Source organism: Falco rusticolus, chromosome Z (genome assembly GCF_015220075.1).
Source record: "Falco rusticolus isolate bFalRus1 chromosome Z, bFalRus1.pri, whole genome shotgun sequence".
In the NCBI taxonomy this organism is placed as follows: Eukaryota; Metazoa; Chordata; class Aves; order Falconiformes; family Falconidae; genus Falco; species Falco rusticolus.
In genome coordinates this window covers 68,813,399-68,832,479 of record NC_051210.1, presented here as the reverse complement: position 1 = coordinate 68,832,479, position 19,081 = coordinate 68,813,399, and the positions used below count along the sequence as shown (strand labels likewise).

The window sequence follows — 19,081 nt, the reverse complement described above, 5'->3', positions numbered from 1 at the left end:
GTTGCTGTAGCTCACGCCTACACTCCCCTTACCCGGCCCTGCGTGAGGAAGGTGCCCGTCATCGCACTCTCGGGCTCCAAAGCCGCTCCATTTTCCCCGGCAGCCGCGCGTGCCCCACGCCGACACCCCTCGTCCCCAACATCGCCCTCACCGCCCCCCCAGACCCACCCCGCCCCTGCCGGCACCTTACCGGAGCCCCCGCTCTCGCCCCGCACCAGCCGCGGCCGAGGCGGTGCCGGAGCGGTAACGCCTCCGCGCAGCCCCCGGCGCCCACAGCGCGGAGCCGGCGTCCCGGGGGAGCAGCTCCCGCCCCCCCGGCAGCGAGAAGCGCTGCAGTAGCCGCCACCTTCCCCTAGACGGAGCCCCGCGGCGCAGTGACAGTGACAGGCGCCGGCTGGGGCTCCCGGGCGGCCGGGCAGCCAGCCGCGCTGCCGGGGCCGCGCCGCCCCCGCCCCGCCAGACATGTTCCCCGGCGCGACGCAGAGCCCGCTCCCTGCCCCCTCCCCGCGGCGGGCGGAGGGCCCAGCGGGCGCGGCGGCCATGGGGTGAGGAGGCGGCGGCGGCCGCTGAGCGGCGGGACACGGCGGGGCAGGGTGGGCGCGCAGAGGGCGGCGGGCAGCGAGGCGTGCGCGCTGCGGCGGCGGGCGGCGGTGCGCCGAGGGGCGGTGCGCTCCCCGCCGGCCCCGGCCTGACCTCCGCCCCGCCCCGCCCCGCGGGAGGGGTGCGGGCTGAGCCCGCCGCCCGCCCGCGCCTGTAGTCGCTGCCTGCTCAGAAGTTGGGGCTGGCCCCGGGCGGAGGGAGCGCGATGCCCGGCGGTGCCGCCGCCGCGGCGGCCGCTCGCTGAGGCGCTCCCATGGTGCCGGCGCCCGCCGGGGGGGCCGCGCCCGCCGCCGCCGCCCGCCGCGCCACCGTAACTCGGGGGGAAGTTTCTGAGCGAGTCGGTGAGTACCGGGCGGCGGCTGCGCGCCTCCCCCCGCCCGCCGCGTCCCGCGTGCAGCGGGCGCGGGGCCGCTTCCTCGGGCCGGGTCCGGCTCCTGCCGGGTTCTCCTCCCCCGGCGCCCGGCTCTCGCCCGGCGGTGGCGGGGGGCTTGTGACGGGTGCCCGCGGCCCCGGTCGGTGTCGGAGCGCCCCCGAGGGCGGCTGGCGCCCGGCGTGTCCCGCTGGCGCGGGCAGCGCGGCGCCGGACCGGGCCGTGGCAGTGGGCGGCAGCTCCGGCCGCGGCGGCGGCGGGGCGGCCGGGGCGCGAAGTGTGCAGCGGCCCCGGGTGCGGGGGGGTGGCGGGGAAGGGGAGCCCGCCTTGGCGCGCTGGAGAAACCGTTCTTCAGAGAAACCTTCTCCGCAGGGGCTCTGGCTTAAAAGCAGAGCGGGGCGGTGGGGGAGCTGCCGGGGTCTCGGTCTTCCCGGCCCTGACGGACCTGGTCGGAGTTTCTCTTCGGTGTGGTTTATTCCAGTTTATACAACTCCCCCCCTCCCCTCTTTTTTTTTCTTTTTCTTTTTTTAAAAAACAACTTTTCATGCCATCTGTAACTGATTGCCTTTCTTGGGGTGTGTGGTCTACTCCAAGTATTGCACGGGGAAAAAACCTGAGCACAGGCAGTATTTTAAAAAACAAATCGTGCAAATGCTCGGAGCGGTGGTGTGTAACACAGACGGTGTCACTGCAGAGGAGCAGTGTTTTCTCACAGCAGCGTCTTCAGTGATACTTGTTGTAAACTCTCGTGGGGCTACTTCTAGCGATCATGTGTGTGGATGTGCATTAGTTACTCATCTTTTAAGTAGCATCTATCTCGTTCAGACTCTAATGTATTATTAACTTACTCTGTTCAGTCACAGCTTCATTTTCCTCCTCGTGTAGCAATTACAAAAGACCCACATCTGGTCATCTTTCTGTTCGTGGTTAAATCAGAAGTAAGAATGAAGTAATTAAAAAAACTGTAGTCCACTGCCTGAGTTGGATTCCATTTTATAAATGCTTTAAGTAAGTGTTTACCGATAGGAAAAATGGTATTTACCTGGTGAAGTGGTGCTTAAGTCTGAAAGACTCTTAGCTATAGCTTAGACTTGGTTGTTCGAATCAGTGATGAAAATGTAAGCTGGGAATAGAATCAATACAAGGAGATTTGGGAAGATTGATTTAAATACTGGTGTTTATTTTAAAAGATGCCTGTTTAAATACTGAGATTAGAGTAGATTGCAACTGAGATGTTTTGTGGTTCTGAGTGAGAAAATGTAAATATTACTGAAAGTTGCTCAGACAGCTTGCAATTTTTAAATGGGAATTTGGTGTCTTTCATCTCCACAACATCTCTGTCTCGCTTTACTAGAGTTGCTACTTGCTGTGTTAATTCAGGACATTAGCATGTTCTGTGGAGAACTGACAAGCAAGACAGCAGGCAGTGCTTCTCAGGAGTCATTTCTAAAACTGCCAGTAAATGGTAGTGGTACTTCTGTTAAATATGTGAAAATAATTGCTGTAATTTATAGAGGAGTCATACATATCCCCCAAATATTTTGGAGTGAAATTCTCCAGGTATGTTTTCATCGCCACAGGCTGTCTCATAGTCGCCTGGTGTAGATGCTTTTGCACAGCAGCAGTGCAGCAGCACGCAAATGTATAAAACCAGGGGCTCTATGGAAGTGTTATTTTCTGTAGCACAGTGAAGCATAGGTGTCTGTGCCACGCTGGGTGTGATCCAGAGTTGTATGGAGCTGATTCTGCATGTTTTTACTAACTGAAGTAGCATGTGCTACTGTGTGTGACCTCTTGTGCCCGTTTCCAGTAGGGAAAGCTCAAATAAATCCTTGACGGCAATTCCCCTGTTTCTGGGTTGATATCTTTTTTCTGTGATCTGGAGGCTGAGAAAGTATAATATATATTGGTTGTTTTATGGTATAACTTTCAGTCACAGGATTGCTTTCCCTTAACTGTATATACATTTCTGTTAATGTGTTATGAACTAGAGATAAGGCCTTGTTTCGGTCAAGTGAAGCTTCCTTTTGCTGTAGAAATTGTTTTCTATCAAAGCCAGTGTTTATCTTGTGCTACTAATGGGAGCATTGAGCTGAATAAATATAACATTGTGTATCTTATTTGAAATACCAGATTTCTGTGGACAAAATAGAAGCTGTGAATATTTGTCATTGAGAAAGCAATGTAGGCAGAGATGCTTTGATTTTTTTCTTTTTGTCTGATTTAAAAAAAAAGTTTTATCATACACAACCAACACTTGTTTTCAGTCCAGTTGAAGCTCTTGTAATCTTAAGGTGGGTGTCAAATATTTTCAAAGCACTGCAAGTAAATAAAAATGATAGGAGTAACAAGAAGAGGGGATAAAGTTTGTGGGGAAAGGAAGGGCAAGGATACTACTAGTGCAATCTACTCAGTCCACCTGGAAGTCGCTAAATGGTTGATTAGCTAGAGGATGGGGTTCCTTTTAACTAAATCTTCCTTGTTTTTTCACCAAGTATTTATCTGATGGAAAGACAAGTCTTTGGCCCATCAGAGCTGGGATGGTAATTCTGGAAAGCGGGCGGAGAGGCAGCAGGGCTGCCACTACAGTCGTGGCAAAGGCAAAAGGCTGATGCAATGAGATACTAGCTTGGCAGGAGCAATTTATGTCAGGACTTGAAGGAACACTTTGTACTCGAATTGTTTATCACAAGGGAAATCTTTCTTTCTTGCATATGAATCCCAATTTAAGTTCTTTGTATGGGGTGAGTGTTTACATCATTTTGATTCATGAGAGATTAACAAGCATCCTCTTACCAAAGATCGGGTTCTCAATGTATTGAGAAACAATTTTTCACAGTAAATCATAAAGGCTGTTTCCTGACAGGTTAATGTTGTCCATATCACATTTACTGCAGGTAATTAAATGAAAATATGTTTAAGCATGATACTTTGTTGGCCTTTTGAAAGCAGGTATTCTGTTGTAAAGAAAGTTATCACCAGAAACTTTGTGGTTTTATTAATAAGTTAATATAAACTTTGGAAACACTTTACAGTAGCAGGGTGTTTTATGGTAGACTGAGACATAATGTCTTGCCTAAACAAGGCAATGTTCCTTGCCGTTTGCTGAGCACTTTGGAAGTAATGTGAGGATGTAAAAGACAATTAAAATTATTTTTACTGAAGGAATAACTGCTGGAAAACACCATTGTCTAGTCTTCGGCTTCAGGCAGTAATGGTCACTGATGCATGAACTACTTGTATTAAATGTGCATGTGCACAGGCACTTGGTTCAGAGCAACTTTTCGGGTGTAAGGTCCCACATCATTTGTTACCCATGTAGTTAGTAGCTGAAGGATTATAGCAGTAGTCGAGTATGCAGGAGCTTAAAACTCCATTTGTCATGCTATTCATATTTATCATGCTAAGCACATTTGTTTCAAAAAAACCCACTGACTGCAATGTTGATATCGGTATCTTCTAAATCATGCTCAGTTTTATAACATTGAGTTTTTAAGATACTCCAATTTGTAGTGATACAGTCTGCAACATAGTCTTTCATTCTGCTATGCATCCAGACTAGCAGCTGTGTTTCGTGGAAGGGAGTCACTGTGTGGGATTGTGGTCATAAGGGGGAAGGTCATACAGGGCTGCATCGAGGATGCTGGAGATATGGTGGGAACAATGAAGTCTGCGTGGGGAATGCTGATGGCAGGATATGGAGCTCTGGTAAATTTAGCAGAAAATTTTAAGCATTAAAAGAGTAAGCACAGCACCTGTTCTTCTGGTGTGGAAGGGGTGAGGCTTTACCTGGTCTCTCTAAATGGTTACCAAGAAGGAGAAATGAGAATCACAGCAGGGTATCACAGTGCTAGACTGGCTAAGCCTACAGGTGACTACCTAGGGCGGGTGCATGGGAAACTGAACTGAGAATGGGCAGAGAGGATGCTTCACCAGCTTTGCACTCATTAAGGCGAAAGATTTCTGTCTCTGATCACTTAATAAGCTTACTGCTTGTAATCCTAGAACAAAGATGATATGTGAAGACATAAATATGAATTATCAGTTGCATTTGGGTACCATTTAAACACTGGACAATAGCAGGGGTGGAGACAATTAACACTTAAAACTTTAAAAGCTCCTTAAATACTGTCATAAATCCATTACAGCCTTCAAATTCAGTTTATAAGTAGTCAGTCCAAACATGAAGTAGTATTTCAGATGCGCTACAGGGTCATTTTGTGCAATACAGGTTTATCAGCACCTAATACACAATTCTGAGGGGCAGTTGGAAAGAGTTACGTTATTAATAACAACTGTTGTGTTGCATCATTCAAGTGCTTAAATTGAGTTTGGAGTTTGACTGCCTCAGGAGAGAGTGAGATTGGTAAAACCTGGACTTTTGGTGGGAGAGAAATCAAACCCTGACGTATCATCAGGAGCTGTTCCAGTGCTGTGCTCACTGGCTGTTGGCTTGTTCCTCCAGGCTGTTGTGGTATTGCTGTACTGGGCTCAGTACACCAGCTTTTGCAGTGACTTTTGTTAAGGTCTGGGCAGCCGGGAATTTGGGGAGAGGTATTTTTTAGCCTGTTCCTCTCCAGGTAAAGGCAGTGGCTGTTTGTAGCCATGAAAAATCTGCTACATCTATAAAATGCTCATTCAAATCCTCCTGGTCTGGCTCCATATTCCAGCGGATGTCTAGGTTGTGTTGACGGTACCCTGTAGGTAGAAACTGTACCTGTGTTAGTTCTGTGAACAGATATCTGTGTACCTGATCAGTATGCAGCAGTTTTGGGTTTTAATCTGTACATCGTTCATTTCTACAACTTTACTGGTATAGCCAAACAGCTCCTCCTTTGCCTGTTGGAGTCTGGGGATTGGGTAGTGGTAAGTCTGACTCTCTTTTGAGAGTCTGTAGGCCAGGAGAAACAGCCTGAAAGAACCAAGAAATTTTATTTCAGCTGTCTCGGTTAAATGAGCGTGCTTGGCAGTTTTTGCTTCACTTCATGAACTGCATGCCTTATTCCCAGTTGCTCTCCAATGTTCAGCTAGCAGCCTGGTTTCTGCTGTGTTTCACAGTTTCTCTTTTTTTGCCTGCCGTTTTCACACACACAGGAATTTCTGACCGTGTTACCTTGAGAATGAATTGGTGCAGTGGGCTCTTCCTTATCACGTGACTGCAAATACTGTTTGCATTTGGTACCGAATGCTTACTAACTTGTGTTTGCTCAAGAACCATGTTATGGATGTACTTTGTAATTATTTTGAGCAATGCCTTGTGTACTGGTTTCATCCAAAAAAGCTTAGACTGTTCCTGAGATTGCTAGTAGCTCTATGTGATGCTGTAAAAAGTGAGTGAAAAGAAAGCAGGATTTCATCTAGATGGTGATTCTTGTCCCTTGCTTCTCATGAGTTGAAGAGAGACTGACTGTGATTACATTTGGGATCAAGCTTTATCTGTTCTGCCTGGAGTAAGAAGGTCTGGGATGAGGATCAGGAGAAGAAAAGCAATTGGAAGCAATGAGTTGCTCTGTCTTTGGTTTTAATTACTTTTTATGGCTGAGCCTAGTAAAGTATGTCCAGGGAACACTATGGAACTTTTACTTACAAGAAACCCCCAAGGAAAACTATCGCTGTTGTAATGACTGTGACAGTTTGAATTGGGGCACAGAGCAGCTCTAAGGACAAAGTGAGATGTTAAACAGAATATGATGCAGTCAGGACTCCACAAGCCCATCTGTACAGCGTGTAAACAGCATGTGCAGATCAAACCCAGGGATCTGTGCTTACACTGGGTCTTTCTTTGGTCTTCCAGTTCGAGTCCTGGCTTTTGTAGGGTATAAGCTAGGGACCGTGCTTGCTGCAGTGAGTTGAGCCACCAGAAGGGATGATATGCAGCCTGCAGTGGGAAATCCTGTTCTTTTTTTCCCTGAATTGTTTGCAGTTTGGGGCTTATCCACACACATAACCAAAGCACATGCAGCTGAAACTTTTCAGACTTGACTTGTGCTTGTTCCAGACAGTGCCAGCGTGTTGGTCCAGTACATGTGAATGGACTGTACTTGTGGCCACAACGTTACTGCAATGTGAGATCAGAGGGAGTGTTGAGACGGTCATTTTAGGTTTTTTAGGTGTGATTTCTGACCTTTGGAGAGCAGCACTGAGCCTCCGGGTCTGCTTGTGCTGGGGGGTGCTAACAAACACTGCACAGGAGAGATGCTTGTTATGTGATACGGTCACTGCTGGCCTCCTGTACGTCGGCCAATTCTGCCAGTGCAGGACAGTGTGTACGGCACGGAGGGATTGCAGCCCAGGATGGGGAGAAATGGCCCCTTCACCTCCCTGTGAGGAAGGCTATTTTTGTGGAACTGTGTGGTGAGCTCTGGTATCTTCCAGAACTAAGGTGTATTTAATAAGGGTGGCCATATTTCAGAAACTATTTCAGAAAAAGCAGTCACTGTTGTAAAACAGCCTGTGCTTTGTTTTACTGCTGGTTCTTAGCTAAGTATTTTGCTTGTATAGCTAATTTCCTTGAAATAATAGGTAGCTTTGAGAGAATTAATTTCTTTGATTGTACTGGGTCCATACACCTTTCCTTGGTGGTGTGTAATTTATCTACCACAAGGCATACATGAGTGTGCTAACTACAGTGGATACTGCTTTGGCTGAGCGCAGGGATGCTGGAGGTGGTGGTAAGAAAGGATGGCATTCACCCATTTAAGTGTGGTGAGGGGCATGCCTAACTTGCATCAGAGCAAGGAGGAGAGTAAAAATACTTGTAGGAAGGTGCTTTTTACATCATTGATTTTTCAGGCTTATGGTGTATAACTGTAAAACCTGTATCTCATGTACAAGGGAAATAAGCAACACATAGTGCCCTTGTATTGTGAATCCAGCTTATGGCACAGATGAATGCACTTAATGCCATGGTGGAAAAAGTAATGCTGTTTACTGTTGTGCCCATGCATTTATGCAGCCTGTTCTATTGCTTTTTTCCAATTATAAGAGTTAATGTATTATTAAAGTAACCAAAAGTATTGTGAAAAATCATTTGCAGGTCCATTTTCCTCTTCTGTTGCATTACTGCAGGTGGAAGGCTCTCTCTGTAAGAGCCCAAGGGAGTTTTATGGATCCAGTGGGAATAAAAAGACCCCATCTGTCAAAAAGGAAGGACATAGGATTTAGGAAGAGACACTCCTCCTGACTAACTGTTCACATTAACGTGGAACAATACAGTGGATATCTTAATACAGAAGCTTCTGTAGTCGTATGCCTGTTCTGTATGCTGAGGTATGAATTTCAGATAAAATTCATTTTTTATTTGGCTTATTATTTGAATGTCATTTCAAGCCTAACGAACCCAAGAGCCTGATTAACCTCAGGAGATATCAAGAGTAGAAGAGGGAAGAAATTTTCCACAGTAGGTGAACATGTTCTACAGGTGTTTCAGTTTGGTAAGTCATGCAGAAGAGGAAAGGAAGTTTTAGGTGGGAGGAATCAAGAACAAGGGACTACATAAAGATTGTGAATAATTTCTGAAACAAAATGGAATATGTGTAATTAGAAAGATCAGGACATGAAAGCCTGGGGAACTGTTGGATGATATTGGAAAGACTAAAGTTATAGACTCTGAACTGTTTGGTTCCACTGTTTTAATGAGAAAACTGAACATTGTATGACCAGTAATCAAAAGTACATGTTTAAGACTTAAGTGTAGTGATTTGTTTAAGGATGTTTGAGGTGGCTGGACTAAAATATTGTAAAAAAACCCAAACCCCTCAAGATGATTTGAAAACTCAAATGTAACTTGAATTGCACCCAGAAGTATATTTTCATATTGATTTTTTAAAAAAAATAATTAATTTTTATTATGGTAAAAATTATGCCACCTGATGGCTAGAGCTGTGGTACGAGTAGAGATGGTTTTATTGGAAAGAAATAGTTAGGTCTCATTTTGCCAGAGGCTTGCATTGCTATGCTTTCCAAATAGCATAGTGGTTGCAGTGTTTTGTAGGAGCCTGTCATTGCAACAGCTTGTAAAAAACACAGGGAACAGAAAGATGGTATTTTTGCATCAGAACAACTGATGTCTTTCACCAACTCACTTTATATGTAGTATACATGCTGTTTGTGTGTATTGTGCTTTTTGTTTTATTTACTGATGCTGAAGTGTGGAAAAAAAAAAGATGTCAATAAAAATGACTGGCACCATTTGTTGTTAGGGTTGAAACAAGAGGTGTGTGTCTCACTAGTTATTTATTTGTCTGGATTATTTTTAAGTGATTTTGAACGGTTCCTGACAAGGAACCTGATCTGACAAGAGCCTGTGAGTTGGTAATCCTATCTGTACGAAGCAGAAGTGTGCTCTTATGGGCAAAAGAACCATCCCTCCCACCCTTTACATTTCAGACACTGGCACTGACCAGATATCTTGAAAATTAGCATAAAAAGTACATTAGCTGCTGTTCAGGCTGAGCAGTGCTTCAAAGCAGTGGCCTCAGCTGTGGCTTCTGGCTCTGCCGATCACACAGCTGTCTGGTCTTGGGGCTGTTTGTTTGCTCCATTTGGGGTGGCCAGGCTCCTCTGCCCCTACAGCCACACACCAAAACTTTTGCTCAGCTGAGAGCAGGAGTCAAACAGGGGTTATTAAAGTAATTTATTTTTTTTATGTAACTTTGAACCCTTAAACACCTTCTATTGGGGTACAAACCATTTTAGAAATGTATTAGGTTTATATTACGGTGTATGTTAACATCCTTTACGTTGTCGGTTTTTGTAGGCTCTGTAGGTTGAAAATTTCTGTAACCTACTAGGGTGACATCCATTAGACATACTGGCTCTTACTCTGTCGAATAGTTACCATGACCTGGCCTGCCAGAGAAGGTGCAAACTGACGGACGGCGAGGGGAGGGAGGAATGCTCTGCATCTCTGCTGTGTCAGTGTCAGTACTGGCCTTGAGGGAGAAGGCAGCAGGTTACTTGCAGAGGCTTCTGTAGAAGGCTTTCTTATTTTCTTCTGGTTTTAAGCAGTCATATTAAACAATTGACAAAGCCAAATATCACAACCGTGATCCTTAGCTTACTGGGCATCTAGTCAAATTTCAGCACATCTTTGAGAGAACAATCCATGAGTAAGAAAAATGCATGCGGATTATTGAACTGCATGCTTCCTTTTTGTATACAGAACATGTTGAGCCTCATGTTATCACTATATTTAATAGTCCTAGCAAAGTTACTTCCTTTGCTTTATTCCAGCTCTTCTGACTGAAAGTTAGTTTTCAGGTTTTGGTAGGATTTTGAGTCGTGTGGCTTAGGGAAAGCATGGAGGGACTGACAGAGGCTTCTTGTACAGGATGAATGAGCAATCCTTATCTCTTGTCACATCACTGTGCTTTAGCAGGGTGGCAGTGGTGGGCAGTGGCAAAAGCCTGTGTTTGTGGTGTTGCTTCATATCCGTAGGTTGGTGTTTTCCAGATGTTCTAATAATTACTCCCTGCTTTAACAATGCAGATAGGTGCTCTTAAAAAATGTTATTAAAATTCCCCGTCAGAAGCAGCACTGTTGTTCAAAAGCTGTGGCTTGTGGAGCACTTCCAGACAATGCAGACTGCAGCCAGCTTGAGGAAAGTGCTGAGCTGTGCTCGGGCCAGAGGAGACAGCGGCCAGTGCTTCAATCGCCCGTCCAGCAGCCTGTGAGCACAGCTGCCTGTGTGCTGTCCCCTGTCCCTCCCCAGCCCCTCTCTCTGGGCTGCTGAGCAGAAATTGAAGTGTCTCTGAGTTTGTGCTAATGTATGTGGACTGAGCAATTGGTTTCCTCTGACACCAGTACAGGAGAAGCAGCTGATGATAAAGCCCATGTGTTAAGTATCCCTAAGACAGCAGAGCTGCAGAAGCTGGTGGAGGTGGAAAGTCGCTAGTAGAGAATAGCAGGAAGCCTGAACAAGCAATCATGTATTCATTATGGCAATTACTGGACAGAAATAGGGCATCTTCTGGGAGAAGATTAATGTTAATCTACGTTTTGTTCTGTTGGTGCAGCTCGTAGTGCAGGTGACTGGCAATCTTCTGTAGGTGCTGTAATCACACAAAGGATACCAGAGGACTTCAGACATTTGAAAAGCAACAACATAAAAGCACCAGAAGCCCATTGACCAGGCTAGCATTGATTCTTCATGTCACATAAGCTTTGGGGGGGATGCATTAAGGGCGTGAGACATGAAGACTAGACTAATTCTAACACTGTAGATCAAGGATGGAGGGTATGTAATTCTAAGGGAACAGCATGGGCCTTTTTGCGTGTTCTACATTATAAATAGTTGATTATTGGCAGCTTTGGCTTTGGGCCTTGACTTTCGACCCCCTGCTGCTTTTACCGTTCATTCCTTTGTCTCTGTCTTAGCAGAGCCACTTCAGTCAGTACAGAAAAGGACTAATGCCATTTATGATGTTGTTTTGTCATTCAAACAAACAGAGCCATTCATATTCCCAGACTTTCTTCCCAGACCTGAGTGTGTCTGGTGGGTGAGGGATGATGCTTTCAAAACCATCCAGGTAACTCCTTTCTGAGGAGTGACATGGCGCCTAACTGGGCTATAGGTAGGGAACTTTCTGCAGATAGTGTTACTAACTTTGGATGTACTTTATGTAGTGTTAGTATTTCTGGTTATTGTTTGGCTCAAGAATGTATCTATCCATGGACTTAAAATGCTGGCTGCTCTTCTTCCCTTATTGCCAGCAAGTCGCTGTGTAGAACAGTCATTTGGTCATAATGAATCTAAGCAAATGTTGAAATAGTGAAGTGCCACATGAACCATTAGAATTAATTGTCATGGAATCAAGAAGACCCACAACAGTGGTGTTTCATCTTCAGCTATTAATACAGTTGGGCATTGAGAAGTTATGAAGGAAATTCAAAACAATCTCTCCAAGTTTTGCCAAGATTACTTGATGGAATCACTTGTTGCCATATGCTGATGGTGAATGAGAGAGAACTGCAGCCACCACTGGGGGGATTTGTTTTCTGAAATTATTCAAAGTCAGTCCAGTTGTTGCAGGCGTTTCTTAATACTCTGTGGACTGCCCTACAGTCCGAATGACAAGCAAGCAGGTAGAAATGACATTGAGGAAAGTGTTTCTCTACCTGTCCTCTTAGCTCTGGAAATGCATACCGCCCCTCTTATTTAGGAATTTAACATAGCTGTGAAAAAGGGATTGTAACATAGGTTGTAGGATTGGAGTGAAAGATCTGGTCTGCGTTTCACAAGCAGTAGCTCCTGGAAGCCGTATGCAGCTTGTGGCTAGGAACAGGGCCATGTCCCTGGCCGTGACTGCACGGGAGGCTCTGCTGTGAGCTCAGGCAGACCTCAGCCAGCATGAGCCTTGAGGGGCTGCGCTCATGGCACTGGTTTCCAAACCATAGCAGAACCATTACAGCTGTTCTGTTTGGGGCTTTGGTTTTTGTGTTGTGTTTGTGTGGGTTTTTTTTCCTGGTAGAACAGGGGAATACTTAAGGTTGAGTGTTTGGGTGTTGTTTTGAATGTATTGTGCTCTTAGTTTTTATGCAGCCATGAAATTAGTAGTAAGCCAGGTGCTGCTTGTATTTCACAGATGATGTATCCAATCCAAGTCCAGGGAACCTACAAACAGACTATTCCTTATTTTTCAAGCTGTCCTTTCTGGCAGTATCATGAGCTGAAAGGTTTACATGAATTAAAAATTAATGGCCTGACTTTATACTCAGCCATGAATGTTACTTGCTGATCAGACCCCCTTGAGCAGTTTGTTAATAAAGAAGTGAAAATTCAGCCTTCTACTGACTAAATATATGTAATTGCTTTAATGGTAGATGCTGCTGGAAGGAATCTAGCATCCTTTCTGGAGTGTTGTTTGTTGATTATTTTATGACCCAGTTGGCAGCAAACCTGACTTGTGAGGCACAGGACAGTAATACCCTGCACAGCTACTTTGCTAAGTAACTGAATTACAGTGCCAGCATTATTTGGGACAGATATGTATTTGATAACCTATTGCTGCCAAGTTGTGTGATTCAAAGAACAGGTTTTTTTTCCATCATAAAATTTCCCTGTGTTGTTCATCAGCAAGCTGAGCCTGAGGAGCTCTGCTTCTGCTAAGATGTAAGGGTTGTCAATAGGCACATCCTTTTGCTCACTAGGAAATCTTGCTTATTCTGAAGTTTTCCATACTGTACTAGAAATGTAGGCATTTGCTCAAAATTCAACATACTTTCAGAAAATTCAGATTGTGGTGTCAAATTGACTTAGAATTTATTTTCATAAATCCAGAAAAACTTAACCAAACACCACCAGTAGGTATGGTCTTAGATAACCTTTATTTCTAACTCAGGTCTCCTATCTGCAGGAAACAAGCATTTCTTCACCAATCTCAGAATGGCTAAAAGCTCACTCCTTAACAAAAATTGGAATCTGGCAGACCCCAAGTACAAACCAGTTTCTTTGTGGAGACTTACCTCCAGGCCCTCTAATAATGCTGGTTCTTGCTCTGCAAAGTTCATGTAGGCATTTGGTGTGGTTACTCTGATCTTCTTTCCTCTGTTTGAATTTCTCTGTTGTCTGAACTCTGCCTGAAATGTAGGCTGGCACATGTTCCTTTATTTTTCAAATTAGTCGTGCCAGCTATGCATAAAAGAGCTGGAGCAAAAGCATTCCATATCCATTGTAAGGTGTTTCATTTTCCAGACTGAAAACTGGATGCTTGCAGCTTACATGTCATTATGTGCTTGTCATTCCTAATTATGTTCTGGCATGTTCCTGGGTGTTTTGTAGACAGGAGAATGTATTTGATTATTTTTTTTTTAAACACACAGCTGAAATGCTTCCATAACTAGCAAAAAATAATAATATTCTGTGCGGTGGAAACTTATTGGGAGAAATAAATGTGTGAATATATTAACTTGTTCCTTTCCAAAAGAGTAACTTGCTGTCTGTTATTATCAGTAAGAATTTTGTCATGAAGGAATGAGACTGTTAACATTTCATAACTGGAAATTAGTCATCAGGCATATTTGGTTATTTTCAGAGGATGTAAGTGTGAGGGTTTTTTCCCTGCAGGTATTCAATATACTGCAGTGTGTTTTACCAAAGGAAAACGTGCTGTTTGCATACCGGATTTTATATGCGCAAATTTGTAAATACACATGTACGCAGAAGCAGATTTGCAGTTCTGATGCTTGAGATAAGCTACCAGCAAGCTACAGTAACTCTCCTGAGGCTGGTGGTAAATAGAAACTGCATCAGTAAAAAAATGAGTTTCGCAGCTGGCATTCCCTTGGCTTCTTGGCATTGTATTCTTCCTTGACTGTCAGTTGACAACTTGACTACCCTGCAGTGCGATGGAGTGCCAGAAGCCCGTTATCTCCCAAAATAGCTGTGGTTCCCAAATCTGAAGGTAAATACTCAGTCACCGCAGTTAAGAGTGATGCAGCTTTATGGAGCGCTTGTCCATATGCAGGCTGCTTAGGATAGATTCAGATGTGAAATACATTTGAAGGCTGTGGCTGGAAATTAAAGGCAAATATATTCTATGTAAAAATGATTAACTGGGGAGGCTCTCATTTCTCTGCCGTGGGGGCTGCAGCGTACGCTGTGGCGTAAGGTGCCTGAGCCACATCCCTGACTGGGAGCATGGTTTATCACTGGGCTGATGCAACTTGCCCTGCTGCCGCCTGGCAGCAGGAGGGTTTGGGAGCCTGTGGCAGAGGGCTGCCTTGTCATGGGGAAGGGCTAGTCAGCCCCTTTTGGCAGCAGTCCGCAGCCAGGTTGATTTTGGCCAGCCCCACTTGCCAGGTGCTGCCAGCCTTGTTCCAGGGCAGGGGCTAGTGAGGCAGCCTTTGGGCAGCTGGAGCCCTGGGCGAGGGCGGACGTTGGGATCTGCTCCCAGTCACCTGCAGGGTGACCCATGCTCATTGTGTGACCCAAAGGCTTGTGTACGCAGGGGTCAAGGGATCAGAAAGCACTACAGCCAGGGCATGGCAATCAAAGACAGCCTGAGGCAGGCAGTGGTGGGCAGGAGTTAGCTGTAGCCACAGATGGGAAATGTGACCTAATAGTGGCTGGACTGCCTGGGTGGTATCTCCTGATTTTGCTAAAATTGCTGAAGAGTGTTCACATGGTGTGATATTAAATATCTGCACTAGATACCTGAATTACCTTCTGTAACGACTCTGCTGACTGTGTACGATAAGCCTAAGACCTTAATTCAGTCACCTCAGTATAATGCCTGCTCTTCAGTGGTATGTGCAGAATTTCTTTGGTATGTGCTCTCTGCTGTGATAAACAGGAGCAAAGACCCCTGCCTTGGGTGACAGTAATTTATTACTAATACAGTGTCATAGTTTGCAATACTATAAACTATGCTAAACAAATAAGAAGATACCTGCCCAGGAGAACTAGCAGGTGGCATTTAGAAATGGCAGGGTAATTTACGGCGTGGTTGTGCTGCATGTTGATTACTTGTGCCTTTAGTACGTTTTTTTGTTGGCCGTATGCGTGATGAAATCCGACAGTCCCCAATATTAGTTGCCTCTCTGTGCCTTGATAAAATAGCTGTAGGAAAATATTTTTCTGAAATCTGGCATTTAAGGGAATTCTGAATATAGCCTGATGAGGTATGACAGTGAAGGTATTCTTGAATATTTAATTTAAAGCGAAGATAATTAGTCTGTTCTGTACAATGAAGTATATAAGCTTTTCGTTATAAGCTTGCCTCTTGACTGGATGAAATAAAAGTACTAATTTTTCTAGAAAAACAGTCTTCAAGAGACAAAGCCAGTTAATAATTTTGGGTTGAATTAGACTAGTAGTTTCATCTCTTAGGAGTAGCTGGGACTATGTAGCTTATAAATGCTGGACTAGTTAAACATATTTTAAATAAAGATCAATTTTTCAGTCTGAAGCGTGACTTCAATGAGTTGAAAATGGTTAAGCAAAAGTAATTTCAAACAAATTCTATTATTTCCAAGTGATTTCAAATAAATGAAAATACTTCTTATTGCATAAAAATGATACTGCATATTTATTTCTTATTTTTTGTTTTATTGCAGAAAATGATACAAATTGACTAGAAATAAAAATTTCAGTCCCCTTGCAGAATTATGTATCAGTATGAATGGAGCCAAGTAAATCTTTTTCATCACACCAAAAGGATCTGTTACTGAAGTGTTTTTTGCTGTTAGTTTAACTGATGTCAGTTTTCTTTTACAGCAAAGCCAGTGTTTTTATGATGTTCGTGAAGATATTAACGTGCCTTGAAACAGGTAGAGTTTTACTAAATTATTATTTACTGATACCAGGTATTGACTGTGTGAGATAATATTCTTGGGTAAGGATTATGGTGGACATAGCGCTGCTGCTGCTGGTACCTGGGTAGGCACTGAGTGGACACTGCTCCTTGTCTTTGAAGAATTTGCAGCGTGGCTAGGAAAGCTGTCACACCTCACGTGGATGGGACAGTGGAGCCCCTGAGCACCGCTGAATGAATTCCATGGGGTCTGCAGAGGTTCTGCAGCACTGCAGGGTTGTTTTGCTTTTTTAATTTTTCTGACTGGAAGTTATTAAGAAAATCTTTTTCATAGCAGTCAGTGCTCCCAGCCACCGACCACTGCTTCCTCTGCAGCAGCCTCCCCAGGCTGCAAGGCTTTGTGCTTGCCTCCCTTCCTCTGCTCCCCAAAATGTCTTGTGTCTTTTCTGTAAGCTAAATGCCACTTGCTAAACTTTTCTCCACTGGTCAGGTTTTCTGAACTTGTATCTTTGTGACCCTGTTCTGCACACTGTTTGTTTGGCAACAACATCAGAAGGGGGAAGCAGCCCAAAGGGAAAGTGGTGCTTCACAGCACCCAGGAGCGGGGCAGCAAATCACCCGTCACCAGTGCTGCTCCTGTTGGTGCACTGCAAAATTCCTGGCACCTCCAAGCCAACGGTATGTTGTCATTGACTCACATTCAGTTTGGTTTGAGTTTTTTGTTTGTTTGTCTTTTTGTTCGTTTTGGTTTTTTTTTTTCCAAAATTGCAATCCAGGCCTCTTACTCTTTACGTACATTGGTCAGTGGTAGAATGTCGGACACTCAGACATTTAATCTTGTGATGAACCAAGGAGAAAACTGCCTTGAATCATGGGAAATCCTTAGATGTAATCGCTCTTTTGCTTTGGTTTTTTTTGGTTTGTTTTTTTTTGTTTAAACACTGCCTGAAATAAATGTGTCTTAGAAGAAGCTTCTGACTGAAAAATGCTTTAGCGAAATACATCTTCTATTTAACAAAAACAAAATCCATCTTTTCTTTCCAGGTCAGGGGTGGGCATAACAGGTTTTGCTGTGGATCTGGACAGGTCCTACATCTGCATTCATGTGACATCGGTGCCCTGCTGCTGGCACTGTCCTTTGTTGGAGCAAACGCTCAAAGTCCTGTTTGGTTTTTGGTCAGTAAAGGTCCTGGCACTGATTTTTTTTTTTTTTTTTTTTCTTGGATTATGGTTATAACTGTGGTGACCAAACTAAGCTTCTGACAGTACAGTTTCCCCTTTGGCCCTAACCGCTACTTACAAAACGTTGGGAATACTGCTTCTAAGCTGGCAGGCTGGTTTTCTTCAGCTGGAGTGTGAGCCTTTCTAAAAGCTTTTGCTCTCCCTGAGGTTTATTGCAAAATGAGAATGTTCCCTTTGTCTCTGGCATCAGCTCAGGTTTGTAAACTTTTAACCAAAGAAGTACTGAGTTCATATTCCAGAATACTTGGAATCTGGTTGTTGACTTTGGTACACAGGGCCGTTGCTCTCACTCAGCACAGTTTTGCCCTTAAACTTCTGGATGATCCCTGTACACATTTTCTTGTTTATTCCCTTTTCTGTCTGAGGTTTCGTTCCTGGAAAATCAAACGTGAGCAGTTTCCCAATTGTGCTGAGGGTGATCATTCTCTTTTGCTGTGAGAGCACTTGGTGGAGGACATTTTGCACATTACTGATTTGTAAGCACCGTGGATGGGAGTATTTGAATTACCAGAGATGATGGATGGATGGGGTGCATACCTAGAGAGGGAGATTGGCAGGTAGGACATGGGTGTGGGGTTCAGCTCGGAGTTTCTGCCTGTGGGGCAAGTGGGAAGGGGTGGTAGCTGGGAGGGCTGTGGCAGGCGATAACTTGCCAGTAGGGATCTCCTAACCTTCACCCACTCTCCTTGGCTCCGCTTGCCCTCCTGTCCTCCAGCCTGTCTCTTTCTCTTGGATATCACAGCTGCTTCATTCCTTTAAAGTTGACCTTGGCTGTGCGCGTGCCGACAGGTGAGCTCCCACTGAACGGCCTGCCTCTGTTTTGGCAGGGCTTGCAATCCAGGTGCTGGGTTATCTTATCTTTTAATTGTTATTTTCTTGGTTTTGGGGGCATGGGAAGGACAGAAAGCAGTGCCAGATTATAAGGACTGGTTTACAGAGACTTTGAAGGTGGGGCTGTTCAGTATTGAGGAATAATTTTTTTTCTTTGTACAGTATTAATCAATTTGTATTCCATTTTCACCGTAACAGCTCAGGTGTAATTACTCTGCACCATGAGCTACTTAGATGAGTACTGTATATTCAAGTGAACTTCTTAACCTGCTAGAAGAATCACAAATGCTATTTATAGTCAATCAAAAATTTGCAAACCAGGCAGGAGGGAGGGGCGTACACAAAAGCAATGTTGCGCTTTATGTTCAAGCTAATCAAGGTGTCTCTTTGAGAGATGATGAGTATGGACTTCTGCTACAGCCGGTTGACTGTAATTAAAGGGGTTGATTCTTAGAAAGGAGTGGCCACTTGAATATCGTGAAGTTCAGTAATGCTAAAAAAAAAATGCCTGCTTTGGGGTATGGCCTTCCTTTTCAGGGTGGTCCTGCTTATTTCTTGACACTACCATCTTCAGGGGGTTGGGGTGAATGAACATGGCAAGTTTCGTTCGGTCTGTTTTACTCCCTGTGTACCTCCACGTCTGTTTAGCACCTTGCTAGAGATTTGATCTTACATGTGGTGCTATAAGATGCCTGAAACCGTTTATTTTTAGAGGCACAGTATGCCTTTCTCTTGCTTTTAATGAAAGTTTATAGGCTTTCTTGTTGCCTACAGAATTTTGCAA

At 44.6% G+C, this 19,081-nt stretch overlaps 1 protein-coding gene across 10 annotated transcripts in view; it reads left to right on the top strand.

Moving 5' to 3' along the window:
• Nucleotides 1-820: 820 nt before the first annotated feature.
• GHR (growth hormone receptor) overlaps nucleotides 821-19,081 on the top strand; it is a 125,472-nt gene continuing 107,211 nt past the window's right edge. For 3 of the 10 annotated variants that reach the window (XM_037374271.1, XM_037374266.1, XM_037374268.1), the window contains exon 1: nucleotides 17,846-18,023. The gene's annotated coding sequence lies outside the window, so the exon portion shown is untranslated. Of the gene's footprint in view, nucleotides 942-17,840; nucleotides 18,024-18,233; nucleotides 18,256-19,081 lie in introns of those variants that run through there. The other 7 variants (XM_037374272.1, XM_037374267.1, XM_037374260.1 and 4 more) reach the window with 6 other exon arrangements.